Source organism: Danio rerio, chromosome 19 (assembly GCF_049306965.1).
Source record: "Danio rerio strain Tuebingen ecotype United States chromosome 19, GRCz12tu, whole genome shotgun sequence".
Classification (NCBI taxonomy): domain Eukaryota; kingdom Metazoa; phylum Chordata; class Actinopteri; order Cypriniformes; family Danionidae; genus Danio; species Danio rerio.
Window position 1 is genome coordinate 3301786 of NC_133194.1, and position 10715 is coordinate 3312500.

Genomic DNA, 10715 nt, shown 5'->3' on the forward strand with positions numbered 1-10715 from the left:
TTTATTTTTTATACATATATATAAATACTACTGTGTTTTTGAACCATACTGTAGTAAAGTGTATTATACTGTAAATATATTATGATATATGCAACTCTTTGTTATGAATGCTATAGCATGCTGTCGTATTAACTATCGTGAACTGATAAACTGTGAAAATACTGTAGTATACTTCAGTTTTTTTCGATATCCTGCTGAAAAATCCAGCTTAAACCAGTCAAGGCTGGTTGCCTGGTTTTAGCTGGTTGACCAGCCTGGTTTTAGAGGAGTTTTGGCCATTTCCAGCCTGGTTTTAGCTGGTCTGGCTGGAAAATGACCAGCTAAATCCAGCTAAAACCAGCTTGACCAGTCTGGTTTAAGCTGGACATAGCTGGTTTTGGCTGGGCTCCCATCCTGGCTAGGCTGGTCAAACTGGTTTTAGCTGGTCATCTCCCAGCCTGACCAGCTAAGACCAGGCTGGAAATGGCTGGAAACCAGCCTGGAAATGGCTAAAACCCCTCTAAAACCAGCCTGGTCAACCAGCTTAAACCAGCCAGCCAACCAGCCTAGGCTGGTTTAAGCTGTTTTTTTCAGTAGGGTAGCAAGTCATTTGTTTATATTACTCTAGTTCTTATATTGATAAATATAGAATACACACACAACACACTAATTCAAGTGCTTTACTATAGTATAATTCAGAAACACTACAGTTTTTACTGTGAGATACTACATGTGGGAGGTTTTGGTGGAACAATGTTGTTTTTCATCTGGTTGTATGTGCTAGGTTGTATTACCGAGTGGTCAAACATTTAAATCAACATGAACTGACAAGAAAGCTATTTTGTGCCAAAACACTGATTTTGTCTCAATTTGATTATGGCTGGATATTAAAGTATAGCTAAAGCTGGATAATGGAGTTCACAATAACTCATTACAGACTGTAAAATGTAAACAGAGATTAATTTTCCACATATTCCATTATAAAGAAATAAACTCTCTCTTAAGTGATTTTCAAATGACAATGTCATTTGCTGTAGCAAAAACTAAATATACTACAACCAGTCACAGTTGACTTTTAATACCACAGTATGCTTTAGCATTCATTAACAGTGTTGTAAATATAATATAGAGTATGATACTTTACTAGAGTACTTTATACTATTCTATGTTTTGGGTCATCTACGCATATTTCTGTCGTGTAAATGTTTTGGTAGTTTTAAACTTGATGATGAAAACAAAACCAAGTGGTATTTTGCTGCCGCCGTGTGGATATAATAATAATACAACTTCAAAACTCACCCATCGTTCATCAGATTTTAAGGTAATTTTGACCTCTCTGCCGGTTCCAAGACGACATTCTGCTGCTCTGAAAAGTTTATTACAAATACATGCATATTTTACAATAAAAGTCACCGATAAATATGTATCTAAATCTTATCATGAGTGTGGTTCTGATAGTTTAGCACTTAGCATTACAGTAGTGCCAAAATCGTGGTCATAAGGGCTAGCGACGTTTTCACTCTAATGAAATATAAATTATATATCATATAAAAACAGTTACAATATGGAACTGTTAAGTACGTTTATGTTTATGTACAATTTAAAGCATAAGCCTGCAAGTCTCAAAAATAGTAATACAATTTGTGTTTGCAATTTAAAGACTCTCCTTTGCTGCTGAAAAAAACAGCTTAAACAGCCTAAGGCTGGTTTTAGCTGGTCGGCCAGTCTGTTTTTAGAAGGGTTTTAGCCATTTCCAGGCTGGTTTCCAGCATTTCCAGCCTGGTCTTAGCTGATCAGGATGGAAAATGACCAGCTAAAACCAACTTGACCGGCCTGGTTTAAGCTGGGTAGGATAGCTCGATTTGGCTGGGCTCCCACCTGTCTAGGTCATCTTTCAGCCTGACCAGCTAAGACCAGCCTACCCAAAACCATTCTAAAACCCAATAGTATCTGGATGCAGCCTTTATAATGCTGCATCACTCAGCGATGCAATGACAGACTCAATGTACTCAAGGGAGTGATTGACGTCACTGTGACTGGTGGGGTAAGGTGAGCGCATTAAAAAGCATTGGATGCAGCTCAGATTGCACTGCACCGAGTCTGCAGCCAGACCCCTCTTCTGAAACCAGGCTCATTGACCAGCTAAAACCAGCCAACTATACTAGGCTGGTTTAAGTTGGATTTATCAGCAGGGATTGTGGGCGTTTTTTTTTTTTTTTTTGCTGTATTTTTGTGATCATTTTTGCCATAAATGCACACAGCATAACCTATATTAGTTGTATTTTTATTGACATTTATTTCACTCCATTTCATTTTTTTTTACTGGATACAACCAAAAAGTTCCTCTCAGGACACAACGTTCCCACTGAAACCTATTAAAAGCGCTATATAATCCCAGGCTGTGTAATTAATCAAGAAGACACATTCTTTGTTAACAGTGTTCCCTTTAGTTGCCAAGTCTTAACATTTTATTAAACTTTTTTTTTTTCAATGTAAAATATTTTGCCTCATATTTTTCAGGTCTGTCCTGTGGTGCAGGTAATCACATTTTCTCCAGGTTTCTTAAAATTATTAAATTAGTATTATGTATGTGTGTGGATTAATGTTGATATCAGAGGGTTTTCTCTGTATAAACACTGATAAAGTTGCATGTGTGGATTTTTTAATGTAACACTGCACTAAAAAATAATAATGGATCAAAAATAAGGTTGCCAACTTAACCTAAGCTGTAATAATAATTAAAAAATAATCAGCTTAGCTTTTAATATATTGAAAATAAATGGTATTTTTATTCATAAAAACAATAACAGTGGCATAATGTATACATGTTAACATAAACTGTTATTTAAAAAGTTAAAATAACATTAAAATAAACAGATTTTTTTGGTGATTATCATCAGGACTGATGCTGCTAGAAACTTTGAAAGTGTAAAACATCTTAAATACTGTGTCATCCTTGTCTAAGACCCATAATCCCTTTAAATTGATGCAGGGTTAAAAAGCATTAGATTATGACCGAAACAGTCTCCATCATTGAGTCAGAGTGCGCTATTAAGTCATTAATCAGGCAGTGTTCATCTTTCTGACAGGCCGGTGAGTGTTAAAGTGCATGTTGGTGGTATACTGAGTTGAGATGTTGGACAGGTGGAAAGAGAATTAACCAGGAAACCCAGAGAAAGCAGATGGACGTGAGCCACTGAAAACAGCTTCCACAGCAGGAAGAAAAACAAATTACTGTAAAATCAGTCAAAATATAACTATGGTGCTTGAGTAAATGTCCATTGAGGTTATCATCACGTCACTGTGGTCCACATTTCAAGACGTCTTGATATCCTGCATGTATTGAATCAGATTGGGTCATTTTTAAACTATAGAAATGTAAGGGTGATTCAAGGTCATACCATGTTTTAGACTAGACGGAGCTGCTAAAAACATTCATATATCGTCATTATGGTCTGTATGGATAGGATGATTGAAAACTGCATTCAAGGTTTTTTTTTAACTGGTTAGCCACTCTAAAACTGAAATGCCAGGGGGGGTTCAGGTGATTCGAAAGACCCACCCCTTACTGACAAAGATCCCGAATTTATCCCATAAGTGAGCTCATTTATACTATTTTGTCTGCTATGCCATCTAAAATTTGGGGGAAAACATTGAAAAAAGGCTTTAAGACCAAGTGAAGTCATCTTTCGCTACTGTATTGCTTTTAAATAGAGACAATATTTTATAACTGACTTTTATTCTAAAACTTTGACCTTATTCTTGACACAAAAACTGATCAATTAAAGTTGTGAAGCACCAAAAGCGACCCATATTACAATTAAATTACAATTAAATGTATTTTTTTTTTTACAAAAAAATAATTAATCTCTACACTATTATTATTATTATTGTTTTAAATATATTTTTTTCAAATGAATAAATTCTGACTGAGGAATGTTTGATGTTTGTTATTTGCCTAATAAATGACCGTAGGCTACATTTTTAATTTAGAACTTTAACAGATTCTATTTGTTTTCTAATGATGATGTAATACATCTGTATTTTAAAATTTTATTTAAAAAATAGAATTTATTCCTATTTTTTATTCTAAATCTTTAGGAAATATTTTGGTACATCAAAAAATGTGGTTATGCTAATCATATGACAAGCTAATACAGCTACAAATAATGCTTTAAATGCGGTATTTAAACCTCATAGTTAAATAGAAAATGAGGCGTACAACCAGCCTGATCTCACAAGAAAACAAAGTATTTTACGTTTTTTCAGTTTAGCGGCTAGTTCATACAAGTTCAGTCATTCGAAATTGTACAACTTCAAAAAGAAGGTGTGGCTCCTAACCCCACCCCTAAACCCAACCGCAATTGGGGGATCAAATCATACTAAATTGTAGGAGATAGATAGTACAAATTCATACGAATTAGCCACTAAATCAAAAAGTTACAAATTGTCATGAGATTGTGTTGGTATAACTGCAAGAAGGTCCATTTTTGAGAAAAACCACTGCTTTTACTATGCTGGCTTCAGGCCTCTATAATAATACTCAGACTTTAGGTTTAATATTAGCCTTTTGTTTTTATAAGTGAAAACATAAACTGTTTGTCAAGTAGTGCACCTATTTTTACAACTCAGTCTCATTCCGAAAACGTACCCGTGTATACACATTTCTGGAAAGCACCAAATACGTCGCAGGAGCTACGTATATAAGCAGTTTCGCTCAGTGACAGAGCGAGTCCTGTGTGTTTATCCTAATGACCTCACACACCCTCGATTTGTGGTTTGGAAACAGCATCAAGACTTTTCATATGTTGTACATTTTATTAGACTGCACAAAGCAGCATTAAAATGAAAGCCTAAAATGTGTTAAGTCAAATAACACAGAGCCAATACATCTTAACATGATCACAAGCTAGAGAACTGGAAGTTGTGGACTGTGGCATAATAAAAGCTCTGCTGCTTTAATGCCTCGTTGCGCTCATCTATCAACAGCATTTCTCTCAAGACGCTTCAAGTGCTTTCAGCTTTACTCTGCTAGATTAGGTTATTTTCCTTCGGGTAAGTCCCTTATTTATCAGGGGTTGCCACAGTGGATTCAACCGCCAACTATTCCAGCATATGTTTTACACAGTGGATGCCTTTTCAACCGCAACCCAGCACTGGGAAACACCCATACACTCTCACATGCACACATTCCAATTTAGTTGATCCAATTCACCTATAGCGCATGTCTTTGGACTGTGGGGAAAACCAGAGCACCCAGAAGAAACCCACACCAACACAGCGAGAGCATGCAAACTTGCCCAGCCGGGACTCAAACTGGCAACCTTCTTGCTGTGAGGAGACAGTTCTAACCACTGAGCCACCGTTAAGTGTTGAATACTTTAGCTCAATCAACATGATTTCTGCAGGGGTTTCATACAATTTTATAGGATGAAGACCACAACTCCATTGATTCCAAACTCAGCCACGCCCTCATCAAACTACACATTTGTTTGTTGTGAACACACACCCTCTAGTGGTGGAAATTACATACTGTTTATTTATGAAACAACCATGTACTTAAAAAGTCAATGAAAACATTATCCAGCAGTGAGAGAGTCTCCTTTACCTGAAGAAAAACAACATCCACACTGACCATATACGACATGAAGGCTGATATATTTGTGAATTCTTCCTCACCTTCTCATGAGTTTTAACCTAAAACTGACACGTTTCATTTCATAAACCCCTTTGCCCATAAATCAGGGTAACACCAGTGTTTGGAGCGGGGAAAAAAAGCTCCCGTTTCCCCCCAGACTAGCAGCTGATGCCAAAATGGCTGCGCTTCAGGGCGACCTCCAGCTCGGGTCCTCCTTCGGTTTTTATTCGCCTCTCCAGTTCAGCTTTACTGCCTAATTGGGTCGCTCGGACTGACCACACGGAGGATATGTGTGTGTTTAAACAGCTGTAAACCACAATTGAGCATCTCAGGAGCGCAGTGAACACTTCGAGGGAAGAAAGAGGTGTCGTTTGCACACTTGCTCGGGCCCCGATCATCTCATCGACACCAGTCAGCGTGTAAATCACCGAATCTAATCGTGAAATGTTTAGTGCGGCGGGATAAACCACAGTCCTTCCTGAACGCTCCGGTCTGCCTTTTGTTTGGCTTTCGTATTTCTGTCAATGATGTTTTTATTGCAACCTTGAACACCGCAGTTAAAAGGCCAATAAGATGTCATTTAATTTTGTTGGCCCTCTTTTAAAGGAACATTTCGGGTTCACTGTTTAGATTCTGTGATTCAGAGTTTGCAGTGATTTTTCTTTTTATATAAAGTAGGCTGGTTAGGGTTGGGGCTGCGTCTATAATCGCCTACTGGAGTGGGTATGCTACTACATTTGAATTTACTACATGACTGTAAAGTATGCTGTATTTAGTATGAATGTGAGTGGTATGAATGGAATTTGGACATACCATATCTGTCAATCATGAATTCTCTCGGGTTGCGTCATGGGATATAGCAGGGGTGGCCAACCCTGTTCCTGGAGAGCCACCTTCCTGCAGATTTCAGTTGCAACCCATATCAAACACACCTGCCTGTAATTATCATGTGGTGTTCAGGTCCTAATTAACTGGTTCAGGTGTGTTTGATATGGGGAGCAACTGAAATCTGCAGGAAGGTGGCTCTCCAGGAACAGGGTTGGCCACCCCTGGGATATAGCATGCATTGGATTGTGAATTTCAGAATCTCGACGGATGTAGTAGGTCATTCGGTTATTTCTCGCGTAATGTTTTTCAAATGCTATGAATTCAAACATACTACTCGGCTCACATACTGTTTTTAACAAACTATATAGTTGGGAAGTATTTGATTTCAGGGAGTCCGTGGGGTCTTAAAAAATATTAAAAGTTAATAAATCAATTACAAGAAAATTAAGGCCCTTAAAATGTATTAAAAATTCTTAATCACAATTTTACGAGGTTTTAAATTTTGTTCAAGCTTTGCATAAATATATTTATTTTTCTCCTAATGTTAACAATGGCAAGCTTGATCCACGATATTGGTTCAGACCGGGGCGCGTACGGCCAAGCTCCTCCGTCCGGGTGATGTCTCGTAATTTGCGACAAACGCAAGAAGGTGATGTGGCGCTCTCCACATGTAGCGAAACCATAGAGTGAAACAGACGGCAATTGGGAAAGTGTAAGTTTGCGAACTTTTGGTTGGAGAAAGACGAGTTTAAACAGTGGCTGAAGCCTGTCGCTGGAAACAACCATGTAATTTATTCTTTAAGCTTTTGTTTCTTCCGAGCTTGTCTGAGTTCTGCATGGTTGTGCTCCATTAATTTATTTAACTACAGCTGTTTATTAACCACTGTTTAAGTTAAAGGTTTGATACTGATTAGAAGTGGTGATGAAGTCTAAAATATTCCAAGAAGGTCTTTAAAAAGTCTTAAAAATGTATTGAAATTACCTTTAGGATTCCTGCATATACCCTGGATTTCAGACACAGCCTGGAGTTAATTCCAAATAGAATCTGTTCTTCCATTCAGAAGTATTGAGAATCGATTCCAATGTTCGGGAATCGATTCCATAACTGAAATTAACTCCTTCAGTTTAAAAGAACCCGAGAGAGTTGCGACAAGTCCATTGACTACAATGGAACATTTTTTTCAACAGCAGTGGTGGCTGATGGAGCCACTCAATAGTTCCCGAAAGTTAGCATTTACAGCAGAGTTACTGCTAAAGATGATACTTTTGAAACAAAGTTTCTAAAAATAAGATTTTGTATGTTTTAACATGATCTAAAATTACTTAAATTAACTGCAAAACACTTCCTAGAACCATATGAGTCCATATTAATCACATCGAACATTTTGGACATCCGTTGTTGCAGCTTTCTCTCTATGGCTCTGAAAAGTGCTTATTAATTCGTTTGACTCTCTCTTGCAAGTAATAAGTTTGGTTACCAGCATTGCTTGACTATAACATTTGATTGACAGGCAAACTGCACAATCTTATTCCAGGAACTTTAATGCTATTATTTAGTTTACAGTTTGCAGTTTCTGTTTGACAGTTGAACTGTGGCATCTTTGCAATAAAAGGTTCAAAGCTGTAGGCGTTCATAAAATATGATTTAATGTGTAATTTAATACATGATAAGAGTAATACTCTGTATAATTACAGTTTTAGTTACAGTTATAGTTTTTACATTATTGTAAGAGTTGGGGGTAAGGGTACATGATAATAAAATACAAATAATGGATAAAATCTCTACTGAAAAAACAGCTCAAACCAGCCTAGGCTGGTTGGCTGTTTTTAGCTGGTTGACCAGCTTGGTTTTAGAGGGATTTTGGCCATTTCCAGGCTGGTTTTAAGCTATTTCCAGCCTGGTCTTAGCTGGTCAGGCTGGGAGATGACTAGCTAAAACCAGCTTAACCAGTCTAGCCAGGCTGGGAGCCCAGCCAAAACCAGCTATGTCCAGCCTAAACCAGACCATTTTCCAGCCTGACCAGCTAAAACCAAATGGCTGGAAACCAGGAAATGGGCAAAACCCCAGCCAGCTAAAAGCAGCCAGGCTGGTTTAAGTTTTAAAAAATCAGCAAGGATATGAATACAAGTGTATAATTGCTGTTTTTACATCACTGTGAGGGTTGGGGTCAGGGTAGGCAATAATAAAATACAACTAATAAATATTATGAATAGGCTAATACTTAGTATAATTAGCTACTGTTTTTAGATTATTTTGAGAGTTGGGATAGACGTATAATTTACCTAAATAATAGAAATAATACTTGTTTATAATATGAGGTTAGGGGTAAACGATGTTAATAAAAAGCAATTAATGGATAATTCGGCTCTCGGGAACATGGCAGCGGGCGTCAGTAGCGCTGGGACTGTCAACAAGAGGCCAAACACGAGAGAAGTTCCCATGAACGGAATCTGCGGCTTTCGCGCTTCCGCTGTTAAACGGCACCTGATCCTTCAGCGGCACCGAGAGCCGCCGGAGCCCGGATTCCTTTCAGTCTCAAAACACGGTCTGATGCAGTCAGTCAAACAGGGGAGCGGCCAAGGTCGTCTGAGAGCCCGTCTGAGGAGAAACAAAAGCCGGACACACCGAGTCTGACCTCTATGAACCTTCAAGGTAGCCTGCTGCACTGTTTCAGAGTTATTAAAGCTAACTACTATAACCTGAAACCTAAAACTGTTATGTTATGCGAATATATATTCAAGTGAAATAAAATGAACACACACCAGCTATATGTTTATTTCGGCTAACGTTAGATGCTAAGTAAATGTTTCTCGTTTCATAAATCTACTACAGTACGCAACAAAAACAAACTAATGTACAACGTTAGAACAAAACTTAAAACTGAGTAGCCTACATTTATATACAGATTATTATTAACATTAATAACATCATAATAGAAAACGTAAACTGTTATATTAGTTAAATGATATTACATAATATTGTGATGCCACAAGAACGAATTGTTTTGTATTCTACCCCTGCTAAAAAATCCAGCTTAAACCAGCCTAGGCTGGTTGGCTGGTTTTAGCTGGTCGACCAGGCTGGTTTTAGAGGGGTTTTGGCCACTTCCAGGCTGGTTTCCAGCCATTTCCAGCCTGGTCTTAGCTGGTTGAGTTGGGAGATGACCAGCTAAAACCAGCTTGACCAGCCTAGTAGGCTGGGAGCCCAGCCAAAACCAGCTATGTCCAGCTTAAACCAGGCTGGTCAAGCTGGTTTTAGCTGGATTTAGCTGGTCATTTTCCAGCCTGACCAGCTAAGACCAGGCTGGAAATGGCTGGAAACCAGCCTGAAAGTGGCCAAAACCCCTCTAAAACCAGCCTAGTTGACCAGCTAAAACCAGCCAACCAGCCTAGGCTGGTTTAAGCTGTTTTTTTTCAGCAGGGACTGTCATTAATCCGGGATTATATCTTATATTATTGAATTAATCATTGTATTAGTCGGTGACATCTTTTTAATGTAAATTGCCTTTTGTTTCATCACTCCTGTCCTTCATCATTCAGACTGATGCTGCAGATTCTGACACACAATTTAATAGACGACAAGACTGCTGCTGTCCTGAAGAGAACCTGTGATCATCTCAGCATCGTCTGCTTCAGCGAGAGGTGATAAACACAGCGACCGATGAGCACAGACAGATTTACAGTCACATTAGTCTCCAAATGCACAGAAAGGGACTGATCTGGCCCTCACACACACACACACGTACACATACACACACAAGCATCTGCCTCCCATTTAGCACGCAGCCTTGAACCGGACCACCTTAAGTGTGATACTGGGTTTTTAAGGGCCCTCCGGAGGCCTCGACTCATTTCAGCAAAGCCTCGTGGCTCTCTTAAGGTGACCAGATTGATTGCATTCAATATGAATTGTATTTGGTTCAGACATACATCAGGTTTTACATTTCCACAAAGGTTTACGACTGCAGTAAATGGATATAATTGTTCAGATTTTGCTCATGTGTGTGTGAAAGTGATTGTTTCGAGCAGTGGGAGTGTGAGAGAGTGAGGTTTGGCTGGTCCTTCCGTTTGGACCAACGCTAGACTGGAAGATGGGAAACACGCTATTAATTGTGACTTGCTTTATTTATTGTGCATTGAGGCAAAATGACTTTCTGGTTCCTTCTAAAGGTTCAAAACAACATCTGAGGCCACAGAAACGCTTTTCAATCATCCCTCAGGAAACTGAATCTGGTCCACATTATTTCTTCTGTAAGAGTGATGTGGATGG

The 10715-nt window shown here is 38.5% G+C and overlaps 1 long non-coding RNA gene across 2 annotated transcripts in view; it reads left to right on the forward strand.

Moving 5' to 3' along the window:
- The first annotated feature begins 8499 nt into the window (after positions 1-8499).
- The window catches only part of LOC141378987 (uncharacterized), a 32568-nt gene continuing 30352 nt past the window's right edge, over positions 8500-10715 (forward strand). Inside the window, exons 1-2 of one of the 2 annotated variants that reach the window (XR_012394856.1) lie at positions 8500-9098; positions 9986-10433. This is a non-coding gene — a long non-coding RNA (uncharacterized lncRNA). Of the gene's footprint in view, positions 9099-9985; positions 10434-10715 lie in introns of those variants that run through there. The other variant, XR_012394857.1, reaches the window with a different exon arrangement.